The sequence below is a fragment of the Bombina bombina genome, chromosome 5, assembly GCF_027579735.1.
Source record: "Bombina bombina isolate aBomBom1 chromosome 5, aBomBom1.pri, whole genome shotgun sequence".
In the NCBI taxonomy this organism is placed as follows: Eukaryota; Metazoa; Chordata; class Amphibia; order Anura; family Bombinatoridae; genus Bombina; species Bombina bombina.
This window is the reverse complement of record NC_069503.1, coordinates 781945309-781961046: the sequence shown is the minus strand read 5'-3', so window position 1 is coordinate 781961046 and position 15738 is coordinate 781945309. Positions and strand designations below refer to the sequence as shown.

Here is a 15738-nt window from a genome sequence, read left to right as displayed (position 1 = left end):
TATGCTTACAGGTTCTTATTTTATGCAGGGATTTATCTCTATTGCCATTTGCTTTCACCAAATATATTGTTAGCGTGAAGTTTATTTTATCATACCTCCTATATTTAAATGCCCACCTCCGCCCCCAACCCTTATATAATGTGCCTCCTTGTTTAGGAGGACTAAACAAGCGGTTTATCTTGCAAATACCGCAACCTTCACTACCATTCTTCTTATAGTAATCCTTACATGTTACCATATAGCTGACCTTCTTTTTTATTTACCCAACCTAGCATGATTGGTCAGCCTCACTTGTTTCTTCCCTAGTTCAGTAAGAATGTTTCTTATATTCCCTCTACACAGATTTATAATGTGTTGGGGCCTATGAGTGGCTCATTTTAGCATGAAAGGGATTTGTTTAACTCTAGTAAGAAAACAAAAGAGGTCTTTATACTGAGACCCACAAGGGGTCTCTTCTCTTCCATATAGCCTTTGGTCCATGTTATCACCCTATAAAGTATGAGGTCCAAGAGTGGCCTCCTGCTCCCCATAATAGGCTTAGATGAATATTGGCATATGTTTATCTTCCTTTTCTAGTAAATGTTCAGTCATAGAGCGTATTATTATATAAATGGCGGACATCATTTATTGTATACAAACTTCTACTTAAAATTTTTGCATTATGTTCCTTGATGTAGCAGATGTTACTGATTGCATATGCCTTTTCAATGTGTAATTTATAGAGTCTACGTTACTATATGCTTGGAAGACATATGACTAGGCAGGGCTACAGAGTCATCTATGCACCAAAATTTGTATTTACAGTTATAGTTTACAGATAATAGTCGCTGTTTGTTACAGGTTATTCACATCATGCTCTATTGATAGGGTATATATTATTAATTGCATATGTTTTCTTAATATGTAATCTTTATGGTTCTCTTTTTATAAGTCCTTTTTTTTAGGAACATAACCATGCACTGTTGTTCACTGATATTATTTTTTTATGTATGCCAATACTTTGACCTCAATAAAAATTATAATAATAAAAAAAAAAAAAAATATATACTTTGTACAAAGAGTTACATTTACACTTAAAGACATCATAGTGTAAATCCCTAGGCCTCTTCTGTGTTTGCTGAGATGGATTTACGCTTCACAACAATTCCTGCTTAAAGGGACAGTCTACACCATACGTTTTATTGTTTAGAAAGATAGATAATCCCTTTATTACCCATTTCCCAATAACCAACACAGTTATATTAATACACTTTTTACTTCCGTGATTACCTTGTATCTAAGCCTCTGCAGACTGCCCCCTTATCTCAGTCCTTTTGACAGACTTGCATTTTAGCCAATCAGTGCTGACTTCTAGGTCACTCCACTGGCGTGATCACAATGTTATCTATATGGCACACATGAACTATTGCCCTCTAGTCTTGAAAAAATATCAAAATCCATTCAGATAAGAGGCGGCCTCTAAGGTCTAAGAAATTAGCAAATGAGCTTACCTAGGTTTAGCTTTCAACTAAGAATACCAAGAGAACAAAGCAAAATTGATGATAAAAGTAAAATGGAAAATTGTTTAAAATTACATGCTCTATCTGAATCATGAAAGTTTTTTTTTTACTAGACTCTCCCTTTAATGGCATTCAATCAACCGGCTGCAGTACCAGAGATTTCACTCTGTATTCCTTCTTATGTAGCAGAAATGGATAGAAAATAAATCTACTAGATACATTTATAGTGTAACATGCAAAACTGTTGTTTGGGCACTGATCTAAATTCAAATGTTATCACTCAGTGTGCAGTGTCCCCCTTATGTTTTTATATATAGCAATTTGCAGGTAATCCTTGCATCACTCCCAATACAGAGAAAAGCTTAGTAAGCAGTGTAATAATGTCTCACACAGGGATCGCTCACCCGGGCAGACTTGAGAGAGGACCTTTTGCCAGTTATCCATGTACCATACAGTAGCAATGTGGACCATACACTCTTCTAAGGACCCTGTCACCTCAGGCTTTCTCCTCGCCACTCGTGTCTCCGGCAAGCGGATGGCGTCATCAAGGTCGGACTGGCACCAAATTTAGAGTTACGGCACTGCTCCAATCAGGTGGGGGAACACCTAGATCCATAAAGCTGGAAGTAAAACAGTACTCCGTGCTGACTCCCACATAACTCCTTCCAATATTCAACATAGTGAGGCCTATTTATCAAAGGTCTTGCGCACCTGATCCGACAGTGCGGAATAGGTCCGCAAGACCTCGCTGAATGCAGAGAGCAATACACTCTCCGTATTCAGCATTGCACCAACAGCTCACAAGTGGCTATTTTTCGCACCAAGTGCCGTAACAGCACGAAACATGTTGGACTAGATGAACAGTTGGTGGATGCTTCACTGGCTGTGATATAGCTCTATGTTTGATTACTTGGTACTCACATCACTAATAAAAGTTAATTTTTACCCTTTACTATTTCAGCTCATTTGACAGCTGGTTATTTCACCACTACTAGTGATAAGGTTTGTGTTTTATCTATATTTAAAGTGGATTTTATGGGGCTAATTCTGTTACCAGTCTGTCTCACAAACGCTCACAACTACAGCTTGCTGCATGTGAAGTTGAATGGTACATATCCCCTGCATATGTAAGGCTGCTTTCTAAAGGTACAAATACCTATTACATCAGGACCACATATTCTACACAACAGCAGATGACCACCAGTGAGAACAAAGATACCTGTACCAGGACCTCATAAGGGCAACATTGATACACATCGGACATGGTGAGTGAGCGCTTCTTTTCTTTTTCATATATATCGTGCAATTTTATGCTGTGACAATACCTATAACACAATCCTAGTGAGGATACATAGTCACAACTTGGGACATTTAAGAGACTTTCTGACAAAGAAAAAAAAGCAACATTATTTACTCTGACACATATAATATACGAAGTATAAACAATTAAACTGTATGAAAGACTCTTCAAAGTACTGCACGATACAATCAGTCATGAATCTTTATACATTTTACGGACAAAAGTTATAAGGACTGCATATCAGACTCTTTTTCAATAAAGTATTTAGTCAGAATGAATGGTTTCCTCAGTGCTGGGAAGTACAGGCATCTAATTTTAGCGCAACCCTGTGATATAGATATCATACCCTGCGCTATCAATAGCGCACCACTGGGCCATTATGTGTTACTTACACTATTACGGTACCTAATATTGAGTGATTTATTTTTAACAGCGTGTTTTAAACATCATTCATTTTATAATATAGCTTTTTGCTCAGTTCACATGTTAAAAAATACAATTGTTCTTAGTTTAATAAAAAGTAAAAATATAACAGATCATATGTAAACTAATGAAACTAAATATGGTAATTGTAATTTTCAGTTATGATTTTAATTGCGTTTTAAAAATGGTAATTATAACATTTAGCAACATTTTAATTTAATTAATTGTACATGACAGGAATTAATATTACTCGTAAAAGACAATAAAATATAATATTTCAAACCTCTTTTTGTAGTCTTGTCAGCCAAATGGGAAAACTGAACAATGGTCAAACTGCACCCACTTGTCTTATTTAGTGAAGCCTATAGGGGCTTGTTACTGTAATTAACAAGCCTATATCATTTTGTTAGTAAAATTTACAGTATTATATATTGATGGCTCTGCTAAGGCTGATATGTTACAAATATATAGTAGGGTTAGGATTGTGAAGTCTGCAGTGTGCACTTCCAATATTCACAATTGGAAAACCTATGGCCTAGATTTGGAGTTTGGCGTTAGCCGTCAAAACCAGCGTTAGAGGCTCCTAACGCTGGTTTTAGGCTAACTCCGGTATTTGGAGTCACTCAAAAAAGGGTCTAACGCTCACTTTTCAGCCGCGACTTTTCCATACCGCAGATCCCCTTACTTCATTTGCGTATTCTATCTTTTCAATGGGATTTTTCTAACTCCGGTATTTAGAGTCGTGTCTGAAGTGAGCGTTAGAAATCTAACGACAAAACTCCAGCCGCAGAAAAAAGTCAGTAGTTAAGAGCTTTCTGGGCTAACGCCGGTTTATAAAGCTCTTAACTACTGTGCTCTAAAGTACACTAACACACATAAACTACCTATGTACCCCTAAACCGAGGTCCCCCCACATCGCCGCCACTCGATTAAATTTTTTTAACCCCTAATCTGCCGACCGCCACCTACGTTATACTTATGTACCCCTAATCTGCTGCCCCTAACACCGCCAAACCCTGTATTATATTTATTAACCCCTAATCTGCCCCCCACAACGTCGCCGCCAGCTACCTACAATAATTAACCCCTAATCTGCCGACCGCAAAGCGCCGCCACCTACATTATAGCTATGTACCCCTAATCTGCTGCCCCTAACACCGCCGACCCCTATATTATATTTATTAACCCCTAATCTGCCCCCCTCAACGTCGCCTCCACCTGCCTACACTTATTAACCCCTAATCTGCCGAGCGGACCGCACCGCTACTATAATAAAGTTATTAACCCCTAATCCGCCTCACTAACCCTATAATAAATAGTATTAACCCCTAATCTGCCCTCCCTAACATCGCCGACACCTAACTTCAATTATTAACCCCTAATCTGCCGACTGGAGCTCACCGCTATTCTAATAAATGTATTAACCCCTAAAGTCTAACCCTAACACTAACACCCCCCTAAGTTAAATATAATTAACGAAATTAATTAACTCTTATTAAATAAATTATTCCTATTTAAAGCTAAATACTTACCTGTAAAATAAACCCTAATATAGCTACAATATAAATTATAATTACATTGTAGCTATTTTAGGATTAATATTTATTTTACAGGCAACTTTGTAATTATTTTAACCAGGTACAATAGCTATTAAATAGTTAAGAACTATTTAATAGTTACCTAGTTAAAATAATTACAAAATTACCTGTAAAATAAATCCTAACCTAAGTTACAATTAAACCTAACACTATACTATCATTAAATTAATTAAATAAAATACCTACAATTACCTACAATTAAACCTAACACTACACTATCAATACATTAATTAAATACAATATCTACAAATAACTACAATGAAATAAACTAACTAAAGTACAAAAAATAAAAAAGAACTAAGTTACAAAAAATAAAAAAATATTTACAAACATAAGAAAAATATTACAACAATTTTAAACTAATTACACCTACTCTAAGCCCCCTAATAAAATAACAAAGCCCCCCAAAATAAAAAATGCCCTACCCTATTCTAAATTACTAAAGTTAAAAGCTCTTTTACCTTACCAGCCCTGAACAGGGCCCTTTGCGGGGCATGCCCCAAGAAGTTCAGCTCTTTTGCCTGTAAAAAAAACCATACAATACCCCCCCCCCAACATTACAACCCACCACCCACATACCCCTAATCTAACCCAAACCCCCCTTAAATAAACCTAACACTAAGCCCCTGAAGATCTTCCTACCTTGTCTTCACCATACCAGGTTCACCGATCGGTCCAGAAGAGCTCCTCCGATGTCCTGATCCAAGCCCAAGCGGGGGGCTGAAGATGTCCATGATCCGGTAGAAGTCTTCATCCAAGCGGGGCAGAAGAGGTCTTCCATCCGATTGAAGTCTTCATCCAAGCGGGGCAGAAGAGGTCTTCCATCTGATTGAAGTCTTCATCCAGGCGGCATCTTCTATCGACATCCATCTGGAGCGGAGCGGCAGCATCCTGAAGACCTCCGTCGCGGAACATCCATCCTGGCCGACGACTGAACGACGAATGACGGTTCCTTTAAATGACGTCATCCAAGATGGCGTCCCTCGAATTCCGATTGGCTGATAGGATTCTATCAGCCAATTGGAATTAAGGTAGGAATATTCTGATTGGCTGATGGAATCAGCCAATCAGAATCAAGTTCAATCCGATTGGCTGATCCAAACAGCCAATCAGATTGAGCTTGCATTCTATTGGCTGTTCCGATCAGCCAATAGAATGCAAGCTCAATCTGATTGGCTGATTGGATCAGCCAATCGGATTGAACTTGATTCTGATTGGCGGTGAGCTCCGGTCGGCAGATTAGGGGTTAATGTTTGAAGTTAGGTGTCAGCGATGTTAGGGAGGGCAGATTAGGGGTTAATACTATTTATTATAGGGTTAGTGAGGCGGATTAGGGGTTAATAACTTTATTATAGTAGCGTGCGGTCCGCTCAGCAGATTAGGGGTTAATAAGTGTAGGCAGGTGGAGGCGACGTTGTGGGAGGCAGATTAGGGGTTAATAAATATAATATAGGGGTCGGCGGTGTTAGGGGCAGCAGATTAGGGGTACATAAGGATAATGTAAGTAGCGGCGGTTTACGGAGCGGCAGATTAGGGGTTAAAAATAATAAGCAGGGGTCAGCGATAGCGGGGGCGGCAGATTAGGGGTTAATAAGTGTAAGGTTAGGGGTGTTTAGACTCGGGTACATGTTAGGGTGTTAGGTGCAGACTTAGGAAGTGTTTACGCATAGCAAACAATGGGGCTGCGTTAGGAGCTGAACGCGGCTTTTTTGCAGGTGTTAGGTTTTTTTTCAGCTCAAACAGCCCCATTGTTTCCTATGGGGGAATCGTGCACAAGCACATTTTTGAGGCTGGCCGCGTCCGTAAGCAACTCTGGTATCGAGAGTTGGAGTGGCGTTAAAAATGCTCTACGCTCCTTTTTTGGAGCCTAACGCAGCGATTCTGTGGACTCTCAATACCAGAGTTATTTTTATGGTGCGGCCAGAAAAAAGCCGGTGTTAGCTACGCGGGTCCTTACCGACAAAACTCTAAATCTAGCCGTATATTTGCAGCCTCAAAGTATTTCATGTATCTCAAGTTATTCATCAATAATAGTGAATCTATTAGACACAGTGTTTTACCTTTGTTTTGACTGGTATCACATCCTATAGCTTGTAGTGTCATCTAAAAAAGCAGCCAAAACCCACAAGTGCACTGTAAAAAAAATCCCGTTGTTTTTACAGAAAAAAACTGGCAGCTGTGGTTGCCAGAATAATTCTGTAAAAATGACATTACAGTTTTTAAACTGTAAAGTTGTTTACATTTTTAAAATGTACATTTCACAGTTTAAAACTGTAGTAATTTACAAAAAAATACATCTTAATATGGTAAATCCAACATCTTTTTTCTGTAGTTTAGAACTGTTCTAATTTACCAAAAAAAAATGTATTTTAAACTGGTAAATCCAACATCCCTTTTCTTCTAAATTAGCAATAGCCATTCGCTGCATGACGCATCATCAAATTGTCTCCTTTTTTTTGGGAGGGGCTAAAGCAGTGGCTTTTAACTAATAAAGCGAATAATGCGGCTGCCATTACTCACCTTCTTATTTTCCATGCCGGGAGCAAGTAAAGTGTTTTACAAAGCCATATAATTCATGAAACACAATGTGCCAAAATACAATTACAATTTTTAGTTAATGTATAGAGTGTCTTTTGCAGTGTAATGACGAGTTTTACCGTTAAAGCAACATTTAAATAAAAAAATAGATTTTCTGTAAAATGTATTCATTATAAGTTAAAGGTATAAAATCCTGTTCTATAACTCCATATCTAATACCAATCTCAAATATAAACTTTACATTTATCTAAAAATATTTTACATTGCCAGTTAGGATTATTACTCAGCGAAAACAATAATCTGTCCCTATACATTATGGGCAAATTGAACACTTATATCTTAGACAATTTATTTTCAATTAGACTTCTTTCTTATAGACTTGTAACCCAGTGTAGGCTAGGAGGCTGAATTATCAAGATGCACTGCTCTGTAATTTGTCCACCGTCTCTCAGGAGGCTGACAGAAATCAACGATCGTGTTGATTGACATCCCCTGCTACCGGCCGATTGGCCGCAAATCTGCAGGGAGCGGTTTTGCACAAGCAGATCTGGTGAACTGCTTGTGCAATGATAAATGCCGACAGCGTATGCTGTTGGCATTAATTGATGTGCAGTGGACATCATATAATGTCCACTCGCACTTTGATAAATATGCCCCTAAGTATTTAAAAATTCAAAAGCAAAGCTAGATATACCTTAAGAGGTATTGTACTGAAAGACTTTAAAAACAATCCAACAATAACTTGTGTTTAGTCTAGTGAAAATGACTTTCATGATTCAGATAGAGCATGTAATTTTAAGCAACTTTCTTATTTACTCCTATTATCAATTTTTCTTTGTTCTCTTGGTATTTGAAAATGCAGGAATATAAGCTTAGGGCCCGGCCCATTTTAGGTTCAACACCCTGGATAGCGCTTGCTTTTTGATGTCTAAATGTAGCCACCAATCAGCAAGCGCTATCCAGGTTGTTGAACAAAAATGGACCTGCTCCTTAGCTTAATTTTTTTTTAAATAAAGATACAAAGAAAAAATGATAATAGGAGTTAATTAGAAAGTTGCTTAAACTTGCATGTTCGATCTCAGTGTTTCCCAAACCCAGTCCTCAGGACCCTTACACAGGTCAGATATTCATTATATCTTAACTAAGGCACAGGTGAAACAATCAGCTCACCCATCAGATGATTATTTCACCTGTGCTCTAGTTAAGATATAGGAGCATATCTATCAAGCTCCATATAGAGCTTGAAGCCCCGTGTTTCTGGTGAGCCTTCAGGCTCACCAGAAACACCAGTTATGAAGCAGCTGTCTAAAGACCGCTGCTCTATAACCTTTCTGCCTGCTCTGAGGAGGCGGACAGAGATCGCCGCAATTCAACCCGATCAAGTACGATTGAGTTGATTGACACCCCCTGCTAGCGGACAATTGGCCACAATTCTGCAGGGGGCGGCGTTGCCCCAGCAGTTCACAAGAGTTGCTGGTGCAATGCTGAATGCGGAGAGCGTATTGCTCTCCGCATTCAGTGAGGTCTGTCGGACATGATCCGCAATGTTGGATTATGTTCGACAGGCCTTTCATAAATAGGCCCCATAATGAATATCTGGCCTGAGTAAGGGTCCTGAGGACTGGGTTTGAGAAACACTGCTCTATCTGAATCATAAAAGGTTAATTTTGACTAGACTATCCCTTTAACTTTAAAGCAGTAAACAAAAACATCTGTAATTTCTCAACATACAAATTTGTAATATATACTTTACAAACATTAGAATAGAGAGCTGACAGATTAGTGATCATCTTATTGGATCTGAAAGAGAAAAGAGATGGAAAGAAACAAAGTCGAGAGAAAGAAAGAGTAAAAGTTAAAGGGACATGCATCCCTTTTGAGACAACTGTCTCATTCAGTAGTTGTATAACTGAAAAGAAAAATAGGGAACGAAAGGGCAAGAAAGAGGAAAAGACTTTTCTCCAAAAGTTGTCAGAGAACAATTAAGAGGTTATATTTTTATGACTAAAATTTTGAATTTTTAACACTCTTAAAGGATTACTGCATTTCCTTATTAAAATAAATTGAACAAATGTATCTCTGACGATTTTATCTAAAACTTTTGTTGGTTCTTCAGCTTGAAGAAGTAGGCAGCTAATGAGCTGAAACAAATCTTCAAGCTATGAATGTGCCACATGTCAAATCTTACTGACTAAAGTCCATATTAACAGTAAAGCAAGGGAGGAACCACATTCTTCCACTACCCTCCAAGGTGCATCCAAGTCCAGGACTAGCAGGGTCCCCAAATATCAATATCAAAGAAAGATGTAGGTATGATAGGCATATTTATTTGGACAAACACGAAGCAACGTTTCAACTCCCAATGGAAAAAGACTCCATTAAGAGTAAAAATATTTCTGCGTGTTTGTCAAAATAAATCTGCCTATCTTACCTACATAGAGTGCCTGGATCATTCTATTTTGCTATTAAGTTCATACTCAGACATCATGCCACTCATGATCTGAAAGTTCCTGATTAAAGGTAGGAACTCTAGGGTTCACATGATGAAGGGATTTGTTTGTCTTCTCTACTTTTGTGCCCTTCTCTGGATTGATGGAAAAAAAAACACCTTGGGAAATAGAAGAAAAACAGGTGACTGTTTTAATAATAAAATAGCTTCATTAACAACAACAAAAACTTCATATCAATCCTAAAACATTTGTGGAATGTCAGCGGGTTTCCCCATTCTGTGCAAATGACATCCTCCACACTTCATCCAATATACTCATTGTTCTGCTAATCACACCAAGATCAGCGGCTTCTTCCACCCTGGCCAATAGTTGACCAGAGTGTCTGGCCAATCCAGAGGAATTCCAAGGGGTGGACACATCATGTTGTCGAGTATAATGTTTTTGATCCACACACAACATAAACCATCTTGAAGAATAGCAGGATCGACCTAAAAAAAGAAAGATTTTTTTTTGTATAAAAACATACATTACAGTAAAAAAAACAACAACAACATTGTGCAACATGAATCTGTGTCCAAATGGACAGAAAATAGAGAAAGGAAGAAAAATAAAAGAGAAAATGAAAAAAGACCAATGAAGGAAATGTATGAAATTGGCGCTGACACAGCGAAATGACACATTTAAAATCTGTAACAAAGTCTCTAGCAGTAACAGAGGGTTCATGCACATTGTGAACACAATAGAAACGAGCTTTAAAGGGCCAGTAAACCCACCAAATAATGTTATATAATTCTGCACATAGTGCAGAATTATATAACATTAGGTTAGCACCATGTTTCTAAATCAAAGTATGTCACAGATATTTTCCTACAAAAATGTATTTTACAGATCGCCACTCCTGGCTCTACTGAGCGGGTCTGTTTTTTTCTAAGTGAATCGGGCACGCTGTCTAGTCACAGCCAGCCCGATCGCGCCATTAAAATGAATGTAGCTCGCTCCCGCTCTGGTCTGGTAGCGACAGTGAGCTACATTCATTTTAATGGCGTGAGTGTGCTGCCCCCTCCCTCCCTCACTGACTTCTCTCCCCCTTTTCCCGGACTGAGCGTGGTTCTGTTAGCCGTTCAGTGCAGGCAGTCATTGCAGCTACAGAAGAAGATAGCAATCAATGGAGGTAAGAGGGCAGGGGTCAGCATTCAGAAATGCTTTTTTTCAGATAGCTGCAGCCTAACTTTATAAACTGGCCATATATACAGCTGCTGTGTTCTGCTTTGATACATGTTTACTCAGCTCCTCCCTATAACCCCTCCATCACCGTAGCAAGCTGACTCCCTCTTCTTCTCAGACAACCTTTTACACTTTATAACTAAGGTAAAATGGGTGCAGGGAGGTTGCTTCAACTAAGGTCTGCTTATTTAGAATGAAATTCAGTCTCTTTGCAGTCTGCTGTGCTATGCAAGCAGTTCAAGCACCCCCCCCCCCCTCAGCTCACAGCAAGGCATGGCTTTTTAAACCCCTTTGCTCCTAGATGGGCTGCTGCTACTACATTTTATTATGCTAACCTAAAACTTCATTTAAAACAAAATGTAATACAGTATAATGTCCTCAGGAGTTCAAATGCGTGCAAGGAGAGAAAAAAACAACAACCCAATTCTGTTAATAATAAGGTTTGTGAGCATGTATGTATATATATATATATATATATATATATATATATATATATATATATATATATATATATATATATATATATTGGCAGATAGAGGCGCTGGCTCTAAGGGATCTCTATGTTTCACAATTTTCCCAGAAGAATTCTGTCTGTATAGAGTAATATCAGACAAGTGGCTCCACAGGTGACTTCACAATCTTCCCCAAATTTTTTTTTTCTGTATCTGTGTTCAAAGAATATCATATTGACATAGTATGTCTGTGCACCCTAATATATAAGTGCAGTATACTCACAGAATGATATCAGGCAAACAGCTCCACAGGTTATATCTTATAGGGAAGTACCTATCCTATTGTATACTCTTTTTTTTGTTCTGTATATAAATATATATATATATATATATATATATATAAAACAAAAATATAATATAGTTAAAAAAAGTTCTAAAAACCTAGTTTCGAAGGGAAAACTGCAAATCTACTACACTTTTGTGGGAATAAGAAGCTATTCCTATGTCCCTGTCGCTTTCTCATCATTCAGAAGGAGTGTACTATTTTATAACAAATAAACCCTATTCACTTCTATTACTAAAATGCCCGCCAGGAGCGTGCAGGTGTCATGTGCACTGTATGGCAATAATGATTGTAATATGTATGGTGCTCACTTCACATATATACTCCCAAATCTACCTCAGTGTGCTCTCATAGGAAGTACCTAGCTATTAACAATGTAGGCCAAGAAAGGGGAATACAGCTACATCCATTATTAATCACTCTGCAGGACTATTGGGTGTATTATACCACCAAAAGAATTATCAGGTCTTTTTAAAGGAACATAAAACCCAAAATGTTTCTTACATAATTCAGACTTAGCATCTAATATCTTTTGATCTCTTATTATCCTCTGTTAAAAATCATACCTAGGTAGATTCAGGGGCAGCAATGCACTACTGGGGGCTAGCTTCTAATTGGTACCTGCACATATGCCCTCTTGTCATTGGCTCCCCTAATGTGTTCAGCTAACTCACAGTAGTCAATAGGATTTTTCCTACCTTAATTCCGATTGGCTGATAGAATTCTATCTATCAGCCAATCGGAATTGAAGGGATGCCATCTTGGATGACATCACTTAAAGGAACCTTCATTCGTCGGGTAGTCGTCGGCCAAGAAGGATGCTCCACGTTGGATGTCTTGAAGATGGACCCGCTCCGCGCCGGATGGATGAAGATAGAAGATGCCTTCTGGATGAAGACTTCTGCCTGTCTGGAGGACAACTTCTGCACGGTTAGATGAAGACTTCTGCCCGTCTGGAGGACCACTTCTGCCCTGTTGGGTGAAGACATCTCACGGTAGGGTGATCTTCAAGGGGTTAGTGTTAGTGTTAGGTTTTTTTAAGGGGGGATTGGGTGGGATTTAGAGTAGGGTTGGTTGTGTGGGTGGTGGGTTTTAATGTTGGGGGGGAATTGTAATTTTTTTTTACAGGTAAAAGAGCTGATTACTTTGGGGCAATGCTCCACAAAAGGTCCTTTTAAGGGCTATTTGTAATTTAGTGTAAGGTAGGGCTTTTTTATTTTGGGGGGCTTTTTTATTTTGTTATGAGGATTAGAGTAGGTGTAATTAGTTTAAAAATCTTGTAATTATTTTTAATATTTTCTGTAATGTAGTGTTTTTTTCGTACTTTAGATAATTTTATTTAATTGTAATTAATTGTATTTAATTTAGTTAATTTATTTAATTATAGTTTAGTGTTAGCTGTTAATGTAACTTAGGTTAGGTTTTATTTTACAGGTAAATTTGTCTTTATTTTAGCTAGGTAGTTATTAAATAGTTAATAACTATTTAATAACTATTGTACCTAGTTAAAATAAATACAAAGTTGCCTGTAAAATAAAAATAAACCCTAAGCTAGCTACAATGTAACTATTAGTTATATTGTAGCTAGTTTAGGGTTATTTTATAGGTAAGTATTTAGTTTTAAATAGGAATTATTTAGGTAATTGTAGTAATTTTATTTAGATTTATTGTAATTATATTTAAGTTAGGGGCTGCTCAATTTTAAACAGACACGACTGGATTTTAAAACCCTTCCTATTAACATAATTTTACTGTACTTTTACACATACTTATCTGTAAAATATAACATAGAAATTTGTCAAATGTAATACAATTTCTTTCTGTATACATATGAAAATCTGCCTAACAAAAACATTATTTTAACACTGTCAGCTTGTAATTTTAATTGTATTGTTTTGCTTTAGGTATTACAGTGTTTTCTCTGTTTAAACTACTGTATTCTGTAAATTCTACAAATAAATATGATTCTTTTAACATATTCTTACTGTAAAATTAACAGTTGTGTTTGGTTCTGGATTTACAATTGTATTTTTTAGTCATTTCAGAATATTTCTGTAAATTTAACACAGTTTTATTGTTTTTCAATTTACACAATTTTGATGTCATGATTTTACAGCATTTTACAGTTAATTTCACAGACATTTTTTACAGTGTGGAATATAATGTTTTTGCACTGTAACAACAAATGGATTGCACCAAGCCCGGGTAGCATTTAATATAATAAACTACAATAAATACCCTGTTAACAACTTAAAAAGTATGGTGAAAATATAAGCAGCTTTTACTTTATAAGATCAGTCACTTTCTAATGAAATAACTAAATTTAACGTCTACACTAGAGGCAGTAAAATACAAGCAGTAAATTTACTTGCTTACAAATACTCTCAGGATTCTACTTTAAAATTAGTTTTCATTGATTGCTGTTGCTTTGGATTATTACTCCATTTTCTATTTTAATCTTGTAAAAGCATATACTGGAGGGCAGTTTCTATTTGGCAATCTTTGGATCTCCATTTAAATGTGTGTCTTGAGGCAACAAGCATTCAATCAGCTACATTTTGATTTATATATTTGGGCTTACTTTTATTTCCCTTGATTGATAAAGGACTTTTTCTAAATGCTCAACAATGTCTATAAATACATACATATATATATATATATATATACACAGTATATATATATATATAAAATGTATATATGAGACTTAGACTTAGAAAAATGTATATGCTTACTGATAATATAAAGGTAGAGAGCCCTGATTGACAGCTTAAAATGTATTTGTGTATGTTATTTTTTTGTATTAATATTTAAATAGATTATTTTTGTTTTATTACTTTTAGATTAATATTCCTTATAAAACAGTGCTGGGACCCTTAAATGTATTCTGTTCACCTTCTTTAAAAATCATGTTCTATACTGTATATGTATATATATATATGTATATATATAAATATATATATATATATATATATATATATATATATATATATATATATATATGTGTATATATATATATATATATATATATACACATAATTACAGAAACCGCCTTCCAGGGTCAGCCACCTGTGTTTCTACTCAAATAGTATAGCCCACACAAACAGTGAAATCACAGGACTTTCTCAGCAAAAGTAAAGGTTTAATTGACGTTTCGGGGATATATTTTCCCCTTCTTCAGAACACAAATATGGTGCACAACAACACGCTTAAATACTTCAACAAATTATCCCACAATACCTCAAACCCTGTGAAAAAAGTGCCAAATACAAATACACACTGAATGCTCAAAATCGTCAAACCGGAAGTGCACAATCACATCACTTCCGGTCCGATGATATATATCAGAGAACACTAAACATAACAAAATAAAACAAAATGGCAAAAGAATACAATGTAATATATTACTCACATTAAATCCCAAAATACAAACAAGCTGGAATAAAGTGGTTAAAGCTAAAAAACAGATTGTTTTTGATCCGGTACACCGGAAGTGACAACATAAAAAGAAACAGGAAATGGGGCAAAAGGCTGTGTAACATATAATGACAGCATAAACCGGAAGTGGGGCAAAAAATGTGAAACACAATAAAATAATGAGTATAAGACGAGTGTTTTAACAAATATGTGCAAAATTATGTTGAACCTCATAAAAGATGGAACAGCTATGCAGCTAATAAGGAAAACTATAGTTTGCATGTGAACAAAAAATGTGATATTACCAATGTTAAACCATACTGGTGAGTGTGAGCAAAATGATGTTATCAATAGTTAATATGCACAACTGTGAGTGTATGTGTATAAAATATACTAAAGAGAAAAAAATATAAACAAAAAATACAAAGGTTCACTGTTAGTGAAAACAATATATAAGTTCACTGTCTGTGAAAAAAGAGAAAGACTTGTTCCTGCAA

General features: G+C 36.5%; 1 long non-coding RNA gene across 1 annotated transcript; it reads right to left on the bottom strand.

The window, feature by feature from the left end:
- Positions 1-9975: 9975 nt before the first annotated feature.
- Positions 9976-15306, bottom strand: LOC128659507 (uncharacterized). The gene is made up of 2 exons (XR_008402411.1): positions 15237-15306; positions 9976-10296 (listed from the first exon to the last, which is right to left on the bottom strand). It is a non-coding gene; the product is annotated as an uncharacterized LOC128659507 (long non-coding RNA).
- Positions 15307-15738: the final 432 nt, after the last annotated feature.